The sequence below is a fragment of the Taudactylus pleione genome, unplaced genomic scaffold, assembly GCF_031769625.1.
Source record: "Taudactylus pleione unplaced genomic scaffold, aTauple2 ptg000093l, whole genome shotgun sequence".
NCBI lineage: Eukaryota > Metazoa > Chordata > Amphibia > Anura > Myobatrachidae > Taudactylus > Taudactylus pleione.
Window position 1 is genome coordinate 33,282,051 of NW_028284495.1, and position 22,097 is coordinate 33,304,147.

Consider the following 22,097-nt stretch of genomic DNA (forward strand, 5'->3'; position numbering starts at 1 on the left):
TATGGATGGTCATGGATGTCAGAATCTGCCCTTTTCCTGAATTCAATGCAGTGAGGAACTCGAAGTCTGTGCTGTAAATATTAGGGTATGGCTGTCTTATTATTTGTATGACGCTAATTTAATTACGGTTGCTGCTATTTCCAAGTTGGAGAAAGGACCTCTGTGACGTGGACACCACGTGACCGCTGCAGGAGGCTGGACCGCTCCTGCGTTACCATCCACTAGGGCATAGAGGGGGAATATATATTTGTGGCGAGCGCAGCGAGCCACCGTGCCCGAAGCATGGCGAGTGTAGCGAGCCCGCGAGGGGACACTTTTGGTCCCCCGTTACCATCCCCGCCCCTCCCCCTTTCAGGCCGAGTCACGTAGGTGTGACGTCACAGGGCCATCAGCCCTGTACAGTCTAGACCTAACCATTTAATTACATTTGAATCAGAATATCAGCTATAAGCAGTGGCGTAACTATAAATTTTGCTCCCCCATGCCCAAAAAAGTTTCAGGCGCAGGGCCCATTGTAATTGTGCCCATTAAAGTAGTGCCCCCTGTAGTAGTGCCCATATACAGAGCCCCTTGTAGTTGTGTCCCTTCAAGTAGTGCCCCTTGTAGTTGTGCCCCTTCTAGTAGTGCCCCCTGTAGTTGTGCCCATTTTAGTAGTGCCCCCTGTAGTTGCCCCCAGTAGTGAGCCCCCAGTAGTTGCCCCAGTAGTGAGCCCCCTGTGGTTGCCCCCAGTAGTGAGCCCCCTGTAGTTGCCCCCAGTAGTGAGCCCCCTGTAGTAGCCTCCAGTAGTTGCCCCCTATAGTGAACACCCAGTAGTGAGCCCCCTGTAGTTGCTCCCAGTAGTGAGCCCCCTGTAGTTGCACCTAGTTGATCCCAATAGTAAGCCCCCTGTAGTTGCCCCCAGTAGTGAGCCACCAGTAGTGAGCCCCCTGTAGTTGCCCCCCCCCCCGCTCGCACACAAACACACACACACAAAAAAACAAACAAACCAAAAAAACACTTACCTTTATCCCCGCTTCAGTGCTGCTGCCGTCCATACCCCGGCGCCCGCTCCTCGGCACTATGGGAGTGACGTCATGACGTCACTCCCATAGTGCTCTGCGGGACCCGGAAGACGGAGCTCACTCCTGAGCTCCGTCCCCGGCATCCGCTCCTCGGCACTATGGGACTGACGTCACTACCATAGTGCACTGCGGGACCCGGAAGACGGAGGGAGCTCCATCCTCCGGCCGCCGCCGGGGGTATGAATAGGAACCTGGCGCCCGCTGGTAACACACTCAGCGGACGCCCGGCAGATGGAGGGTGTAGGGGGTGCTACCGCACTCCCTGCACCCTCCGTAGTTACGGGAGTTCCGCCACTGAGTGGCGTAAATACTGCCCCCATCGCCCCCAAGCTACCCAGCGCCTCCAAGCCACCGCAGGGGCTGCGGGGGCAGTGTATAAGTGTACTTGTCTCTCCCAGAATGTCCGAGAAACTCATGAATTTCGGGCAGCTCTCCTGAAATCCCACTGTAGTAGACAAGCATCCTCGATTGCATGAAATGGGTGCTCTGCAGTGGCGTAACTAGGGTATATGGAGCCCAGGGCAAAATTAAAAATGGAGCCCCCACCCCTATGCACGTGGCGAAAAATGTATGTGGTCACATGCCACAAGGGACGTGGACACTGAAAAATGGGGTGTGTTAATATGACACACACACCTTTCTCGTCACTCTAGGAACATTCCTTTCCATTACATATGAACCTTAATGCCCCGAGTAGTAGCGCCCCTCTTGCAATGCCCACTGTAGTAGTGTCCCTTATGCAATGTCCCCAGTAGCAGTGCCCCATGTAGTAGTGCCCTTTATACAGTGCCCCCAGTAGTGCACCCTTATACAGTGCCCCTTATTCATTCCCCCCTATGCAGTGCCCCGAGTAGTGGTCCCCCTTATGAAGGCCCCCAGTAGTGCCCCTTATACAGTACCCCCAGTATGCAGTGTCCCCAGTAGTGGTCCCTCTTATGCAGGCCCCCAGTGGTGCCCCTTATACAGTACCAGGGCCGGCTCCAGAGTTCGGAGCACCCTGTGCCGGCCCTCGAGAAGGCTCCCTAACATCCGAATTTGGGGGCATGGCCAAATTACCATAGGCCAAGCCCCCTGTGTGATGTTATATGGAGGCATGCCCGCATGGCATGCCTCCAAATAACGTCAGGCTGGGGGTAAAGCCAACACTCCGTCACTGGCTGGGCTTCCCCCAGCCCTCTCCCGTAAGTGAATGGTTGCCGCACGCATGCGCACGGCATCCATTCACACTCCGGGGGTCCAGCACCGCCGCACAGCTGTGGCGGTGGGGGTCCCCAACCTCCCGATTTGACCACACCAGTACTGTCCCACTGAAATCGGGATGCTGGGGAGGGCTGCAGGCCTCCAGCAATGCCCCTTATACAGTGCCCCCAGTAGTGGTCCCTCTTATGAAGGCCCCCAGCAGTGCCCCTTATACAGTGCTCCCAGTAGTGATCCCCCCTATGCTGTGCCCCTTATACAGTGCCCCAGTAGTAGTCCCCCCTATACACTGCCCCCAGTAGTGGTCCCCCCTATGCAGTGCCCCTTATATAGTGCCCCCAGTAGTAGTCATCCCTATGTAGTGCCCCTTACACAGTGCCACCAGTCCCCCTGTGCAGTGCTCCCAGTAGTGCCCCCATTAGTAGTCCCCCCTATGCAGTGCCCCTTATATTGTGCCCCCAGTAGTGGTCCCCAGAATGCAGTCTGCTCAGTAGCGGTCCCCCCGATGCAGTGCCCCCAGTAGTCCCCCCCAGCAGTGCCAAAGACACACACGTAAAAAAACCAAAAACACTGCTGGGAAGTTGTACTCGGTGGCTGTGCGAAAACATGCATATGTTGCAGCCACCTGATTTTGTAATGAGACAACCACTGGTGGCTACACAAATCCAAGTCACTACGTATAAAGATGCAACATCGGTCGCAGATCAATTGATTGCACCATTCAAAGTCATTAAAAAAATCTTAAATTAAATCTATTAAATCTTAAATTTTCTACTAAATCTTAAATTTTCAAATTAAAATTTTTCAAAATATCTCAAAAACCTTAGTGATATCAAATTTGTGATGGTATATTTAGATTCTACGCACAAAAATACATGGGAATTGATATATTTATCATGTCCGATGCAAAATGGCTGTTGAGTAGTGTTATCGAAGTTCCAAGTAACCCTATGGAGCATTTTTTCTGCATATGGGATCACAATCACAGTCTCCGACACATTCCCAAAATGGTTGCAACACGCCCGTGTTTGAGCCGCCACTCCCCCCATTACCAGGGCAGCAATTAGGGATGTGCGTAGGGGCAGGGCCGGATTAACCATGGGGCGGATGGAGCTACAGCTCCAGGCCCCACATTGAGATAGGCCCACAGACAGCCACTGCTGTAGACAGGATTTTTTTTTTCCTGCTGGCTGCTGCAGCATGAGAGCAGCAGCCCGAGGCCCCGCCCACTCAAACATTGGAGGCCGGCAACCTCCCTCCCCGGCAGCCCATCATTAAAACACTGGTCATAGATACATGTCCGGCGCAGTGGTTAGCATCTCCGGCCCGGCCCCTCCCTGCGCCGCTAATGCATTGTGACTCAATGGATAGCACAGTGCCTTTCTTACCATGCAACACGTGACGTCATATAGAAGCCGCCCTATCACTGACAGCAAGTCCGGACTCCGCGCCCAGAATAGCTGCCTAAGCCCATGCATGCTCTGCATCGTGAAGGCAGCTCAGTCAGGACGGAGACTTATCCTGCTGCTGTGTGAGTTGTCGGTGAGTCATTAGGTGCTGGCTGCTGCTTAACGGGATGTCGTGCTCTGGTGGCTGCAGTCCTGCTATCAACATTTAGCAGTGTCTTCAGCATGACCATAAGTGCCTATGTCAAAAGTACTGCAAAAGCAGAAATTACCCACTGAATATATTTATTTAATGGGGCACATCGCGAACATCGGGCTTGCGACGAGACCCTTGTGGTAGGGTCTTGTTGCCGCAAGCCCTGGAATGCTTTTGGCTCAAACAGAACCGAAAGCACTCCCACTGACATCACTTGTGATGTCAGTGGGGCCGTCGTGGGGGACTTCGGCCCCATCGTGGTAGGCGTTCCTATGGGAACGCCTCCATCTGGGCAGCCACACCCCCGGCACAGCCACCAAAGGGGGAGTGCTGCACACTCAACATCGACAGCACGCCCCCTTTGGTACGAGACCCGGAGCGACGATTTGCCCGTCGCTATCCGGGTCTCGCGCACGACGGAGCCGGCTCCGTCGTGCACATGCGTACTGGGCCACCATCGACCCGCTTGCGAGCGCTCAGCGCTCGCGAGCACGTCTGAATCAGGCCCACAGTCAGTTGGATTTGTGAAGCCGCTGGTGGGCGTCTCAACAATTGGATATTTTATATATTATATATATATATATATTATATTGGATAATTAGCGAGCGTACATCTCTGAATCCAGGCCCCTATGTGTGTAATATGTCAAAAAAGAAGGAAACCTGTCTTTGGAATTTGGTTTAGTCCCAGCTGTAGTTTCCATTTACCATATAAATAACAATAATATGTAGATTCATTAATCAATTCGGAAAACCTGCACTTGCTCCTACTGTAGTAGGTTCTCGCCAAAACTGTCCAAATGCAGCAAAACAGTGTGAAATTAAGAGTGTACAATAAATTGTACATCAGAAACAGCTATCAGGGTGATGATTTTACTGACTTGACACTTTGGGCCTGATTCATCACTGATCATAATTGCAACAGCGTACGCAAATTGGTCGATGATGTGTACTGCTCATGCAGATACAAAGCCACTGCAGATAGAGGGACGGGATGTGAGCATTTTGAGGTGGTGACAGGGGAGTGATTGCAGAAACGCAGGTGTGCCTGTCCGTTTGAGCACCATCGCATGGGCGTGCATAAATTAACCACTGTGACGACATACGCAGCTTGTGTACTCACTACGTGTGACGAGGTTAGCAACTTCTGAGTAAGGTCAGACCTGTTGTTGTGTGTGAGGGGCCGATGTTACTCGATGTTCCTCATGTATATGCAGGATTGCAAAGTAAAGTGGTAGTGGGCGTCCATGCTGGCTGTGTGATGGCTTTACGATTGCAGTCATTAGCATAATTTTGCAGCAGACTTGCCTGCTTGATTGCAGCTGCGATTGCAATAGCGATCTGTAGTGAATCAGGCCCTTTGTCCATAATGAATATAAGTATGCCATTATTTGAACATTTTTATTTTAAAAATTTCATGGCTTGGAATTTTTCTGCTTGAAAATCATGTAGCAAATAAGCCCCTTTTTTGATATTTGCTACTTGATGCTGTGTCAGTCTGGCATTTGTGTCAGTGTTTATCTGGATCTTTGTTATTGACTAAGCACCCTCTATGAATTGAAGCTATTTGTGTGTGCGAATCTCCTCTGGTTACTATGTATAAATGTGTGTATATGTTTATGTGTTAGCTATGCTCTCCATGATGCTAGCCACTCTCCCTGTGCACACAACACCCCCACAGCACTGATCGTGCACCCCACATCAATACTCACACACCCGCGGCGTGCGTGTCACACCCTCTGTGGCGGCACAAATAGGCCCTTCAGAAATTTCAGCTCCAGGCCCATGTGGACCTTAATCTGGCACTGCGCAGGGGATTTAAAGAGAGGAGGGGACCTGTGGGCAGATTCAGTGCAGGCCCCCACCACTCTCCGGCGGTCCCGCGGTGCTGCACTGGCAGTAGATTCTGGCTTAGTGCCCGCACCATTTTCCCGGGGAGAGCAGCACTGCGCATACGCGAGTCACCTGGAAAATGGTCGCCACCATTTTCCCAGTGATTTTTGCTGCTCTGCAGTACCGGCTCGGCGCTGCAGAGCATCACTACCGACAGGTAAGTATAAGATTCTATGGGTGCAAGGTGTGTGGTGTGGGCCCCCCCGGACCCGTTGCACCGCACACCCTGTACCCATTATACATACACCCCTGAATGTGCGAGCAGTGCAGTGCAGGGTGCAAAATTATCTGTACTCTATATGTTTGTGTTCATTAAGTAGGTCCCTCTGGGGTAGCAATTGCTGTGAATAATTAAACATTCTCTGTAACATAATGCATAATATGTAGACACTATATGTAGCCTTACAGATAAGACATGAAATAAAACAATTCCTTGGCTTAATGTATATGAGTTTTTAATGAGGATACTTCTAATAAAATTGCCTCTAAATGGCATACATGTCAATGAATATAGAAATATACATAATATAGGTGAAAATAGCAGGAAGTATCAGGCAACGAAAGAGAGAGGTACATAAAACATTCCTTTAAATAGCTGAAATGTAAATAGATGCAGATACCTAAAATTATATGAATATCCTGAAAATAATGTACATCTATATATATAATCAGATGTCCTGACTGAATGACTGACTGACTCATCAACACACAGCCCAAAACCCTGGGCATAGAAACATGAAAATCGGGGAGTATATTCCTTCCATGACGTATGTGCCCACTAAGAAAGGATTATTTGAAATTCAACTCCTAAGGGTGTGAAAAGGGCTAAAATGTTTCCTCCCCCTGTGCAATGTCCTGCCTGACTGGCTGTAACACAGTTCATATTCAAACACCAACTGTCATCCAAAGTGCTGCCAAACATCACTGGCAGTTGGTGTGGCTCCCCTATTTGAATAGGAAGGAAATGTGTTAATACAGAGGTGAGAGAGGAAAATGTGTTACTACACAGGTGAGGGAGGGGAATGTGAAATGTGTTACTACGGGGTGAAGGGAATGTGTTACAACACAGTCGAAGGGATAGGAATGTGTTACTAAAGGGGGGAGCGGTGGTAATGTGCTACTACAGAGGCGAGGGAGGAGAATGTGTTACTCCAGAGGTAAGGGAGGGGAATAAGTTACTAGAGGTGAGTGAGGGTAATGTGTTATTTTTACACAGGTGAGGGAGGAGAATGTCGAATGTGTTACAACACAGACGAGGGAGGGAAAGGTGTTACTACAGAGATGAGGATGTGGAATGTGTTAGTACACAGGTGAGGGAGGGTAATGTCTTACTAAAACAGTGATGCATTACTGTAGAAGTGAAGAATTATTGCTATTAGAGTAGTGAGATGGAAATAGAAACAGTAAATATCTAAGGGCTAACCAGGTGAAACAAGGTTTATCAGCTAGTATAATATATAAACTTTCGTTGTACCATCACTAAAAGCATATTATAAAATTGCAATTAAGAAAAATAGAAAATAATCAAAGAACTCTGGCGCTTATCAGTTGGAATTGGATAGATAACTATCAAGTGTAGTTGACAAGTAATTCAGCTGCAGATATTTGAATGAGCCTGTGAAAAACTCTTTCCAAATTCAAACACTAAAAAGAAGAAAAAAATATATATTTCTGCGCTACTGGAAATAAACACAATGTGTGAGATGGCAGAAAGAAACACAAATGAAAATATTTCTATAGAATATGTAAGGACTCGATCATAAATGCATAAATACAGATTTTAATTGAATAAAAATTAGGGGTGAGCGGGTTCGGATTTCTGAAATCCGAACCCCCCCGAGACCCCCGATCCGAGGCCGATCCGAGTCAGGCTCGACTTTTCCCGCCTGACTCGGATCTAAAATCGAGGCAAAATGTCATCATCCCGCCTTCCGGGTTTCGCGGGTTTTGGATCCTATATAAGGTACCCGCGTTGGCGCCATTTTCTCACTCGGCTGTGGACAGTGAAGAGGGAGGGTGGGAGTTAGGGCTGGCTGGGCTGTGTAGTGTAGTGTAGTGTAGTGCAGTGTAGTGTTGTGCTGCGCTGTGCTGCTGTTGTCCATAGGGGCTGTGTCCACTACTTCAAAGTCCATAGGGGCTGGCTGTGTTGTGCTGTGATGCTGTTGTCCATAGGGGCTGTGTCCACTACTTCAAAGTCCATAGGGGCTGGCTGGACTGTGTTGTGCAGTCAGTTGTCCATAGGGGCTGTGTCCACTCCAAAGTCCTGTGCAGTGTCCCAGTCCTAAAGGGGTGCTGTAGTGTTGTCCAGGGGGTGCTCTGTCCGTCAGGGGTGCTCCCCCCAAGTGCTAAAAAAAAAATATTTTTTCTGTGTGAATTGTGTGCACTGTGGCTGCACGTGCATCAACAAAGGAGCAGCGCCAAGCGTGCGCCTGTGTCCCATTAGTAAAGGCCCGGCTGGCTTGTCCGTTAAAGGGTGCTGTAACCCCCAAAGTACACTCCAAACAAAAAAAATATATATTTTCTGTGTTTGTGAATTGTGTGCGCAGTAGCCGCACTTGCATCAACAAAGTAGCGCCAAGCGTGCGCCTGTGTCATAAGTAAAGGGCCGGATGGCTTGACCGTTAAAGGGTGCTGTAACCCCCAAAGTACACTCCAAACCAAATAAAAAAATATTTTCTGTGTTTGTAAATAGTGTGCGCAGTAGCCGCACGTGCATCAACAAAGTAGTGCCAAGCGTGCGCCTGTGTCATAAGTAAAGGGCCGGCTGGCTTGACCGTTAAAGGGTGCTGTAACCCCCAAAGTACACTCCAAACCAAATAAAAAAATATTTTCTGTGTTTGTGAATTGTGTGCGCAGTAGCCGCACGTGCATCAACAAAGTAGTGCCAAGCGTGCGCCTGTGTCATAAGTAAAAGGCCGGCTGGCTTGACTGTTAAAGGGTGCTGTAACCCCCAAAGTACACTCCAAACCAAATAAAAAAATATTTTCTGTGTTTGTGAATTGTGTGCGCAGTAGCCGCACGTGCATCAACAAAGTAGTGCCAAGCGTGCGCCTGTGTCATAAGTAAAGGGCCGGCTGGCTTGACCGTTAAAGGGTGCTGTAACCCCCAAAGTACACTCCAAACCAAATAAAAAAATATTTTCTGTGTTTGTGAATTGTGTGCGCAGTAGCCGCACGTGCATCAACAAAGTAGTGCCAAGCGTGCGCCTGTGTCATAAGTAAAGGGCCGGCTGGCTTGACCGTTAAAGGGTACTGTAACCCCCAAAGTACACTCCAAACCAAATAAAAAAATATTTTCTGTGTTTGTGAATTGTGTGCGCAGTAGCCGCACGTGCATTAACAAAGTAGTGCCAAGCTTGCGCCTATGTCATAAGTAAAGGGCCGGCTGGCTTGACCGTTAAAGGGTGCTGTAACCCCTAAAGTACACTCCAAACAAAATAACAAAATATTTTCTGTGTTTGTGAATTGTGTGCACTGTGGCTGCACGTGTATCAACAAAGGAGCAGCGCCAAGCGTGCGCCTGTGTCCCATAAGTAAAGAGCCGGCTGGCTCATTTCTTAAAGGGTGGTGTAACCCACAAAGTACACTACTCTCCAGCAAAAATAAAAAAATATTTTCTGTGTTTGTGTGCGCATTAGCCGCACGTATATATGAGATCGATATAACATAAATGGAGGACCAAACTTTCTCCGATAAAAATAAAATAGGGAAAGATCAAGAACCACTTCCTCCTAGTGCTGAAGCTGCTGCCACTAGTCATGACATAGACGATAACATGCCATCAACGTCGTCTGCCAAGGCCGATGCCCAATGTCATAGTAGAGGCCACATACAATCCCAAATGACAAAGTTCAGGGATATTACCTTAAAAAAAACATTTAAATCATCTGAAGAGAAACGTAAACTTGCCAATATGCCATTTATGACACGGAGTGGCAAGGAACGGCTAAGGTCTTTCCCTATGACTAGTGTGTGTCATACTAGTATGACTAGTATGTTCATGACTAGTGGTTCAGCTTCACATGACGATGGAAGCCCTCCTCCCGCTAAAAAAATCAAACGAGTTAAGCAGGCAAAAGCACAGCAAAGAACTGTGCATTCTAAGAAGACATCACAAATCCCCAAGGAGAGTCCAAGTGTGGCAGTTGCGATGCCTGACTTTCCCAGCACTGGACGGGAAGAGGTGGCTCATTCCACCATTTGCACTCCCCCTGCAAGTGATGAAAGGAGCACCCACAGTCCACTTGCTGATATGCAAATTGAAGATGTCACTGTTGAAGTACAACAGGATGAGGATACTGGTGTAGCTGGCGCTGAGGAGGAAGTTGGCGAGGAGGATTCTGATGGTGATGTGGTTTGTTTAAATCAGGCTCCGGGGGAGACAGTTGTTGTCCGTGGGATGAAAAAGCCCATCACGATGGTCATGCCTGGGCAGAAGACCAAACATTCCACCTCTTTGGTCTGGCAATATTTCTATCCAAATCCGGACAACAACTGTCTTGCCATATGTACCATATGTAAAGGTGAAATAAGTAGGGGTAGGGACGTTAACCACCTAGGAACATCCTCCCTTATACGGCACCTGCAGCGCATTCATAAAAAGTTACTGTCAAGTTCAGAACAGTACAGGGACACCTAAATCCCTTTTTCCTGTTTTATCCAAGGAATCGGTGGATGAGGAGGATGAGGACGACATCTTGCCTCCGTAGAGCCAGTTTGTGCAGGGACACATTAATTTCCAGCTTGTTTTGTGGGGGCCCAAACGAACCAATCATTTCAGCCACAGTCATGTGGCAGACCCTGGCGCTGAAATGATTGGTTTGTTAAAGTGTGCATGTCCTCTTTATACAACCATAAGGGTAGGTGGGAGGGCCCAAGGACAATTCCATCTTGCACCTCTTTTTTTTCTTTGCAGTATGTACTGTTTGGGGCCTAGTTTTTCAAACTGCCATCCTGTCTGCCACTGCAGTGTCACTCCTAGATGGGCCACGTGTTTGTGCCGCCCACTCGTGTCGCTTAGCATAGTCATCCAGCTACCTTGGTGCAACCTTTTGGCCATAAAAACAATATTGTGAGGTGTTAGGTGTTCAGAATAGACTGGAAATGAGTGGAAATGAAGGTTATTGAGGTTAATAATTGAATAGGAGCATAAAAACCCACAAATTCTGACGCGTTTCACCCCTGAAAGCAATGAAGAGTACTGATCCCCTCCACCAGCCATCTTTTAAAGACATAAACTTGAATTTAATTGTTCATTTGAGTAAGTGACTCATTTCTCTCAGGTGTGTTTTTATGCTTTGTTTCTTTCACACCACATTAAACTTAGTGATTAATTATATTCTTATTCAGACATTTAAATCTAAGCCTACATGGTGTCTATTTGCTAACTAAAAATTGGTAATAGCATAAATCCACATATACTTATATATAGTGCATCAAAAAATAAATAAAATTAAATTACAAATCTTAAAAATATTAGATCGAGTCCTTGACTGTATAACTATTCATCACATTAATAAAAAGCAAAAATAATTGAGTTGGATGATCCTAGGATCAAACCCCTGACCCTTCATTCTAGGTATCCACTCTAACCTCTACTCTATAGCAATTCACCTTAAAAAACCTTGACAATTGGATGATACATAGAATGCATACGTCATAGAATTATAAATTGAAAGGTGTAAATTAGATATTAGCATAAAAACACACCTGAGAGAAATGAGTCACTCAAATGACCAATTAAATTCAAGTTTATGTCTTTAAAAGATGGCTGGTGGAGGGGATCAGAACTCTTTGAGAAAGCCCCCATTGCTTTCAGGGGCGAAACGCGTCAGGGGGATACCCAGCTATTTAATTTTGGCCAAGACGCTCAGCTGCTGAATCTTTTGATTATCCAGGGCACTGCCAGGCCGACCATGTGACGACCACCACTGACACAGTGCGGCTGCTGCTACATTGTAAGACTCTATTCCAGTTGAGTGCAGGCTGGTGCCGCTACACACTTCCAAGGCTTCCGCAGCCCAATCATGGCAGGACGTCCTCTCAACACAGAGCACACCAGTGACGGAGTGCAGGCTGGTGCCGCTACACATTTCCAAGGCTCTTGCAGCCTGATTACAGCAAGACGCTATCAGGCTATAGAGCAAATCAGCGGGTGAGCATTATTACAGACTCTGCCATATTCCAGATTGTTATTAACTATTGCCCTCACGGGACTTTAACCCTGTATATCACTTCGAAAGAGGGCAAGTGTTTGGCTGATCTGCAGGATTATTATAAAAACAGTAGTATTTACTACATACTGAATTGACATTTTTAACACCTGCGGAGTACGCCAAGATATTCAAACTGGATGTGATTATATTATTATTAAGGAGCTGAGAGACATTTAACCTAATTGATATATTCGCCATTGTGATTTATATTATCTTATTCATTTTTAGCTGATTGATGTAAGATATTTAGGGCCAGATTGATGGTTCAAATTTATCATGTGGTAATTTACAAGTTCTTATGTATGGATTTTTATTCAATTAAATTTTGTATTTATGCATTTATGATCGAGTCCTTACATATTCTATAGAAATATTTTCATTTGTGTTTCTTTCTTCCATCTCACACATTGTGTTTATTTCCACGAAAATATGATAATACTTGCCAAAGCTCAGTTGGCATAAAGATGCCCACTATTGCTTTCGCATATCAGTCCAAAGTCACTCTTCTGTGTAAACATTGGTACTATTGATGCACATTGGGCAGTCATGCAACATTTACAACAGGTCTGACTAGCCGCAGACACTGCAAGTCTCCTCGCACACAGAGAGCTCTCATGCTGTGTATGCAATCGCACCTTTGAAATGGCATTCAAACTAGGGGTGTGCACCGGCCACTTTTCGTGTTTTGTGTTTTGGTTTTGGATCTGGATCTTTCTTCGTGTTTTGGATCTGGATTGGTTTTGCCAAAACCACCCTTCCGTGTTTTGGGTTCTGGGTTTTGTGTTTTGGATCTGTATTTTTTTGAAAAAAAAGCATAAAAACAGCTAAAATCACAGAATTTGTAGGTTTTTCTGCTCCTATGCTATTATTAACCTCAATAACCTTAATTTCCACTCATTTCCAGTCTATTCTGAACACCTCACACCTCACAATAGTGTTTTTATGTCCAAAAGGTTGCACCAAGGTAGCTGGATGACTATGCTAAGCGACACGAGTGGGCGGCACAAACACGTGACCCATCTAGGCGTGATACTGCAGTGGCAGACAGGATGGCAGTTTGAAAAACTAGGCCCCAAACTGTACATAATGCAAAGAAAAAAAAGAGGTGCAAGATGGAATTGTCCTTGGGCCCTCCCACCCACCCTTATGTTGTATAAACAGGACATGCACACTTTAACAAACCAATCATTTCAGCGCCAGGGTCTGCCACACAACTGTGGCTGAAATGATTGGTTCGTTTTGGGCCCCCACAAAACAAGCTGACAATTAATCTGTCCCTGCACAAACTGGCTCTACGGAAGCAAGATGTCATCCTCATCCTCCTCATCCACGGATTCCTCACCCTCTTCAGTGTGTACATCCTCATCCTACACAAGTATTAACTCGTCCCCACTTGAATCCACCACCACAGATCCCTCTGTACGTTCTGAAGGCTGGTCTCCCTGGAAGAGCTGATAATTCATTTTGATGAACATCATCTTCTCCAAATTCTGTGGAAGCAACCTCCTACGCCTTTCGCTGACAAGGTTCCCGGCTGCACTAAACACTCTTTCGGAGTACACACTGGAGGGGGGCAACTCAGGTAAAATAGAGCCAGTTTGTACAGGGGCCTCCAAATTGCCTCTTTTTCCTGCCAGTACAGGTATGGACTGTCTGACATGCCTACTTGGATGCTGTCACCGATGTAATCCTCCACCATTCTGTCAATGGTGACAGTATCATATGCAGTGACAATAGACATGTCAGAAATTGTTGCCAGGTCCTTCAGTCCGGACCAGATGTCCAAACTTGGTCCTGCCTGGCCTGCATCACCGCCAGCGGGTTGCTTAGGATACCTAAGTTTTTTCCTGGCAGCCCCAGTTGCGGGAGAAAATTAAGAAGGAGCTGTTGACGTGTCACGTTCTGCTTCAGCTGACAGTGTGTTCACCAGCAGGTCTTTGCACCTCTGCAGGCTTGTGTCGGCCGGAAAGAGAGACACCACATATGCTTTAAACCTAGGATCGAGCACGGTGGCCAAAATGTAGTGGTCTGATTTCAACAGATTGACCACCCTGGAATCCTGGCAAAGCGAATGAAGGGCTTCATCCACAAGTCCCACATGCCGAGCGGAATCGCTCCATCTTAGCTCCTCCTTCACTTTCTCCAGCTGCTTCTGCAAAAGCCTGATGAGGGGAATGACCTGACTCAAGCTGGCAGTGTCTGAACTGACTTCACGTGTGGCAAGTTCGAAGGGCTGGAGAACCTTGCACAACACGGAAATCATTCTCCACTGCGCTTGAGTCAGGTGCATACCCCCTCCTTTGCCTATGTCATAGGTGGATGTATAGGCTTGAATGGCCTTTTGCTGCTCCTCCATCCTCTGAAGCATATAGAGGGTTGAGTTCCACCGCGTCACAACCTCTTGCTTTAGGTGATGGCGGGGCAGGTTCAAGAGTGTTTGCTGGCGCTCCAGTCTTCGGCACGCAGTCGCTGAATGGCAAAAGTGGGCAGAAATTTTTCGGGCCACCCAAAGCGTCTCCTGCACGCCCCTGTCGCTTTTCAGAAAATTCTGCACCACCAAGTTTATTGTGTGAGCAAAACATGGGACATGCTGGAATTTGCCCAGATGTAATGCCCGCACAATATTGGTGGCGTTGTCAGATATCACAAATCCCCAGGAGAGTCTAAGTGGGGTAAGCCACTGGGCGATGATTTCCCTCAGTTTCTCTAAGAGGTTGTCAGCGGTGTGCCTCTTACTGAAACCGGTGATACACAGCGTAGCCTGCCTTGGAACGAGCTGGCGTTTCTGAGATGCTGCTACTGGTGACGCTGCTGCTGTTGCTGCGTAAGGTGATACATCTACCCAGTGGGCTGTCACAGTCATATAGTCCTTAGTCTGCCCTGTTCCACTTGTCCACATGTCCGTGGTTAAGTGGACATTGGGTACAACGGCATTTTTCAGGACACTGAGGACACTTTGACGTTTCTGTACAGTCTCGGTATCGCCTGCCTAGTGAAGTGGAATCTAGACGGGATTTGGAACCGGGGACACACTACCTCCATCAATTGTCTAAATCCCACTGCACTAATGGCGGATACCGGAGGCATGTCTAACACCAACATAGCAGTCAAGGCCTCAGTTATACGTTTTGCTTCAGGATGACTGCTGTCGTACTTCATCCTCCTCGCTAAGGACTGTTGGAGGGTCAATTGTTTAGTAAAAGTAGTGGTGTTCCTACTTCCTCTCTGGGATGATGAACGACTCCCAGCAGCAGCAACAGCAGCAGCGGCAGCAGGAGGCGTAGCAATGCAGGATCCTCCGGAGGAATCCCGGATAGGAGAGTCAGCCATGCCAGTGACATGGCCTGTAGGACTACTTCCGATCCTGACTAAGGAGGAAATTGACGAGGAGGGAGTTGACGGTGTGGTTTGCAGGCGCTTGGATACAACAGGACAACGGGATTTAGGTGTCCCTGGACTGCTTACGGTCTTAGCCAAAGTTTCTGAACTTGACAGTAACTTATTATGAACGCGCTGCAGGTGCCGTATAAGGGAGGATGTTCCTAGGTGGTTAACGTCCCTATCCCTACTTATTCCACCTTTACATAAGGTACATATGGCAAGACAGTTGTTGTCCGGATTTGGATAGAAATATTGCCAGACCAAAGAGGTGGAATGTTTGGTCTTCTGCCCAGGCATGACCGTGATGGGCTTTTTCATCCCACGGACAACAACTGTCTCCCCCGGAGCCTGATTTAAACAAACCACATCACCATCAGAATCCTCCTCGCCAACTTCCTCCTCAGCGCCAGCTACACCAGTATCCTCATCCTGTTGTACTTCAACAGTGACATCTTCAATTTGCATATCAGCAAGTGGACTGTGGGTGCTCCTTTCAGCACTTGCAGGGGGCGTGCAAATGGTGGAAAGAGCCACCTCTTCCCGTCCAGTGCTGGGAAGGTCAGGCATCGCAACCGCCACCACACTTGGACTCTCCTTGGGGATTTGTGATATCTTCTTAGAACGCACAGTTCTTCACTGTGCTTTTGCCAGCTTAACTCGTTTGATTTTTTTAGTGGGAGGAGGGCTTCCATCGTCATGTGAAGCTGAACCACTAGTCATGAACATAGGGAAAGACCTTAGCCGTTCCTTGCCACTCCGTGTCATAAATGGCATATTGGCAAGTTTACGTTTCTCTTCAGATGATTTAAATGTTTTTCTTAAGGTCATTTTCCTGAACTTTGTCATTTGGGATTGTATGTGGCTTCTACTATGACATTGGGCATCGGCCTTGGCAGACGACGTTGATGGCATGTTATCGTCTATGTCATGACTAGTGGCAGCAGCTTCAGCACTAAGAGGAAGTGGTTCTTGATCTTTCTCTATTTTATTTTTATGGAAGAAAGTTTGGTCCTCCATTTATGTTATATCGATTTGATATATACGTGCGGCTAAACACAGAAAATATTTTTTTTATTCTTGCTGGAGAGTAGTGCACTTTGTGGGTTACACCACCCTTTAAGAAATGAGCAAGCCGGCTCTTTACTTATGGGACACAGGCGCACGCTTGGCGCTGCTCCTTTGTTGATGCACGTGCGGCTACTGCGCACACAATTCACAAACACAGAAAAAATATTTTGTTATTTGGTTTGGAGTGTACTTTGGGGGTTACAGCACCCTTTAATGGTCAAGCCAGCCGGCCCTTTACTTATGACACAGGCGCACGCTTGGCACTACTTTGTTGATGCACGTGCGGCTACTGCACACACAATTCACAAACACAGAAAATATATATTTTTTTGGTTTGGAGTGTACTTTGGGGGTTACAGCACCCTTTAACGGTCAAGCCAGCCGGCCCTTTACTTATGACACAGGCGCACGCTTGGCACTACTTTGTTGATGCACATGCGGCTACTGCGCACACAATTCACAAACACAGAAAAAATATTTTGTTATTTGGTTTGGAGTGTACTTTGGGGGTTACAGCACCCTTTAACGGTCGAGCCAGCCGGCCCTTTACTTATGACACAGGCGCACGCTTGGCACTACTTTGTTGATGCACGTGCGGCTACTGCGCACACAATTCACAAACACAGAAAATATTTTTTTTTTTGGTTTGGACTGGAGTGTACTTTGGGGGTTACAGCACCCTTTAACGGTCAAGCCAGCCGGCCCTTTACTTATGACACAGGCGCACGCTTGGCACTACTTTGTTGATGCACGTGCGGCTACTGCGCACACAATTCACAAACACAGAAAATATATATTTTTTTGGTTTGGAGTGTACTTTGGGGGTTACAGCACCCTTTAACGGTCAAGCCAGCCGGCCCTTTACTTATGACACAGGCGCACGCTTGGCACTACTTTGTTGATGCACATGCGGCTACTGCGCACACAATTCACAAACACAGAAAAAATATTTTGTTATTTGGTTTGGAGTGTACTTTGGGGGTTACAGCACCCTTTAACGGTCAAGCCAGCCGGCCCTTTACTTATGACACAGGCGCACGCTTGGCACTACTTTGTTGATGCACGTGCGGCTACTGCGCACACAATTCACAAACACAGAAAATATTTTTTTTTTTGGTTTGGACTGGAGTGTACTTTGGGGGTTACAGCACCCTTTAACGGTCAAGCCAGCCGGCCCTTTACTTATGACACAGGCGCACGCTTGGCACTACTTTGTTGATGCACGTGCGGCTACTGCGCACACAATTCACAAACACAGAAAAAATATTTTCTTATTTGGTTTGGAGTGTACTTTGGGGGTTACAACACCCTTTAACGGTCAAGCCAGCCGGCCCTTTACTTATGACACAGGCGCACGCTTGGCACTACTTTGTTGATGCACATGCGGCTACTGCGCACACAATTCACAAACACAGAAAAAATATTTTGTTATTTGGTTTGGAGTGTACTTTGGGAGTTACAGCACCCTTTAACGGTCGAGCCAGCCGGCCCTTTACTTATGACACAGGCGCACGCTTGGCACTACTTTGTTGATGCACGTGCGGCTACTGCGCACACAATTCACAAACACAGAAAATATTTTTTTTTTTGGTTTGGACTGGAGTGTACTTTGGGGGTTACAGCACCCTTTAACGGTCAAGCCAGCCGGCCCTTTACTTATGACACAGGCGCACGCTTGGCACTACTTTGTTGATGCACGTGCGGCTACTGCGCACACAATTCACAAACACAGAAAATATATATTTTTTTGGTTTGGAGTGTACTTTGGGGGTTACAGCACCCTTTAACGGTCAAGCCAGCCGGCCCTTTACTTATGACACAGGCGCACGCTTGGCACTACTTTGTTGATGCACATGCGGCTACTGCGCACACAATTCACAAACACAGAAAAAATATTTTGTTATTTGGTTTGGAGTGTACTTTGGGGGTTACAGCACCCTTTAACGGTCAAGCCAGCCGGCCCTTTACTTATGACACAGGCGCACGCTTGGCACTACTTTGTTGATGCACGTGCGGCTACTGCGCACACAATTCACAAACACAGAAAATATTTTGTTAATTGGTTTGGACTGGAGTGTACTTTGGGGGTTACAGCACCCTTTAACGGTCAAGCCAGCCGGCCCTTTACTTATGACACAGGCGCACGCTTGGCACTACTTTGTTGATGCACGTGCGGCTACTGCGCACACAATTCACAAACACAGAAAAAATATTTTCTTATTTGGTTTGGAGTGTACTTTGGGGGTTACAACACCCTTTAACGGTCAAGCCAGCCGGCCCTTTACTTATGACACAGGCGCACGCTTGGCACTACTTTGTTGATGCACGTGCGGCTACTGCGCACACAATTCACAAACACAGAAAATAATTTTTTTTTTGGTTTGGACTGGAGTGTACTTTGGGGGTTACAGCACCCTTTAACGGTCAAGCCAGCCGGCCCTTTACTTATGACACAGGCGCACGCTTGGCACTACTTTGTTGATGCACGTGCGGCTACTGCGCACACAATTCACAAACACAGAAAAAATATTTTGTTAATTGGTTTGGAGTGTACTTTGGGGGTTACAGCACCCTTTAACGGTCAAGCCAGCCGGCCCTTTACTTATGACACAGGCGCATGCTTGGCACTACTTTGTTGATGCACGTGCGGCTACTGCGCACACAATTCACAAACACAGAAAATAATTTTTTTTTTGGTTTGAACTGGAGTGTACATTGGGGGTTACTGCACCCTTTAGCGGTCAAGCCAGCCGGCCCTTTACTTATGACACAGGCGCACGCTTGGCACTACTTTGTTGATGCACGTGCGGCTACTGCGCACACAATTCACAAACACAGAAAAAATATTTTCTTATTTGGTTTGGAGTGTACTTTGGGGGTTACAGCACCCTTTAATGGTCAAGCCAGCCGGCCCTTTACTTATGACACAGGCGCACGCTTGGCACTACTTTGTTGATGCACGTGCGGCTACTGCGCACACAATTCACAAACAGAAAATAATTTTTTTTGTTTGGACTGGAGTGTACTTTGGGGGTTACAGCACCCTTTAACGGTCAAGCCAGCCGACCCTTTACTTATGACACAGGTGCACGCTTGGCACTAGTTTGTTGATACACGTGCGGCTACTGCGCACACAATTCACAAACACACAAAAAATATTATTTTTTTAGCACTTGGGGGGAGCACCCCTGATGTACAGAGCACCCCCTGGACAACACTACAGCACCCCTTTAGGACTGGGACACTGCACAGGACTTTGGAGTGGACACAGCCCCTATGGAGAACTGACTGCACAACACAGTCCAGCCAGCCCCTATGGACTTTGAAGTAGTGGACACAGCCCCTATTAACAACAGCAGCACAACACAGCCAGCCCCTATGGACTTTGAAGTAGTGGACAACAGCAGCACAGCGCAGCACAGCACAGCACAACACTACTCTGCACTACACTACACTACACAGCCCAGCCAGCCCTAACTCCCACCCTCCCTCTTCACTGTCCACAGCCGAGTGAGAAAATGGCGCCGACGCGGGTACCTTATATAGGATCCAAAACCCGTGAGACCCGGAAGGCGGGATGATGACGTTTTGCCTCGATTTCAGATCCGAGTCAGGCGGGAAAAGTCGAGCCTGACTCGGATCTGACTCGGATCGGGGGGGCTCGGGGGGTTCGGATTTCAGAAATCCGAACCCGCTCACCCCTAATTCAAACATACAGACGCGCCTGCTTTTTTCTGACCACCCCCTGTCACCACCCCCAAATGCTGACAACCTGCCACTCATTTTGCGATGGATTGCTCTCTACATCGGTAATCACAATGTGATCACTGCACATGCGCAGCCCGGTTTATACGCATACACAAAGCCAAACAATCTCTCGATGTGCATCCGTAATCGCAATTGTGTCCACTACTGAATCAGGCCCACTGTCATGCTAGGTTTCATATGTGAATCTTGGTTTGAGTCTCTGGCAGGAGTGGGTTCTGGGGTTGGTCCATGGAAGCTGGGTGGTCTGATATACTTTCTGCTCATGGAATGATGTGTAATGAAGACGCTGGAAGTACAGCTGGGATAGTACTGAGCTATACTTTATGTTGACTATCTGATTGGAATTAATGATATAGGCTATTGGACTGGAATCGATGGTGCTGGTTATCAGACTGGATCCGATGATACAGGATATCTGAATGGAACCAATGGTACTGGTTATTGGACTGTAACCAATGGTACAGGAAATCAGACTGAAAACCAATGGTGCTGTTTATAGGACTGGAACCGATAGTACAGGATCTCCGGGATGGAACTGGACAAAAGGATCACCTGGATGGAACCAGATAGGGAGCCAGTGTTCAAGTGAGATGGTAATCTGCACTTGAGTCACTGAGTAGGATAAGTATCCACAGGAGCTCTTCCAGTATCATTCAACTGGCAAGTGCTGTGCAGGGAGAAACCTTATATACACCTGGGAGAACAAGGATTGACTATAGGTGTCATGTGACAGCAAACTGCACCTGTTGGATGGACAGTCACCTGATTCAGACTGTCATGGCTGTGCGTAGCAGTAAGCATTGAAGGGATTGTTGCATGTAGAAGCCAGCGATTATGTTGGATGCCACAGGTAGAGACAGCCGCCGTGACTGGATGAAAGTCCCAGGAGGTCTGCCACAGAGCCGGAGCATGGAGCAAATAAGCAAGTAAGTAGGCCGGCGGCTGCACAGAATACTGCAATTTATGACAGTAACCCCCCCTCCCTTAGGAGCAGCCTCTAGACACTTCCTGGCCTTGTGGTGAACATTCTGGATCAACTGTGGAGCATGTACATCTTTGGAGAAGGCCCAGGTTCTTTCCTCAGGTCTGTGCCCTTTCCAATCTATAAGATATTGAAGATGACTGTAGCGGATACGGGAGTCAAGTATTCCAATTACCTCAAACTACACTCCCCATTGTGTCTTTACTTTAGGAGATTTTGGAAGAGTAGTTTGGAAATGTTTAAGGATGACAGGCTTCAGGAGTTAAATGTGGATAGAGATTGGTATCCGTAGGGTTGGTGGCACCTTGAGTCTGAATGTAACTGGATTGATGGCCTTGATGATGGGAAAAGGTCAGATGTTTCAAGGGGCAAATTTCATAGATGGTACCCACAAACGAAGGTTGCATGTAGACAACCAAACTCTCCAAATGAGGATCAGCTCTACTCTTTCTGTCCTAAAAGATTATATAACGTACGAATGACTTATTTAGAGCAGAGTGCATCCAGATTGTATTCTACCCTTCAGAAGTGAGATGGTATTGAGCTGTTCTAGTAGTTTATCAGATTTGAACCATTGTTATATTGTAGGATACCGGACTAGAACCGATGGTGCTGGTTATCAAACTGGATCCGATGATACAGGATATCAGAATGGAACCAATGGTACTGATTATCGGACTGGTTCCGAGGGTAAATTATCTCTGGGATGGAACTAGAGAGTGAGCCAGGGGTGCAGCGAGATGTAATATGCACTTGAGTCACTGAGTAGGAAAAGTATCCGCAGGAGCTCTCACAGTATTAAACAGTGGACAATATTGCACTGGCAAGCGCTGTGTGCCGGGAGTAACCTTATGTACCTTATATACCCCTGGGAGAACAGGGATTGGCTGCAGGTGACAGCAAACTGGAGTCCTGTTGATGGATGGCTAGGC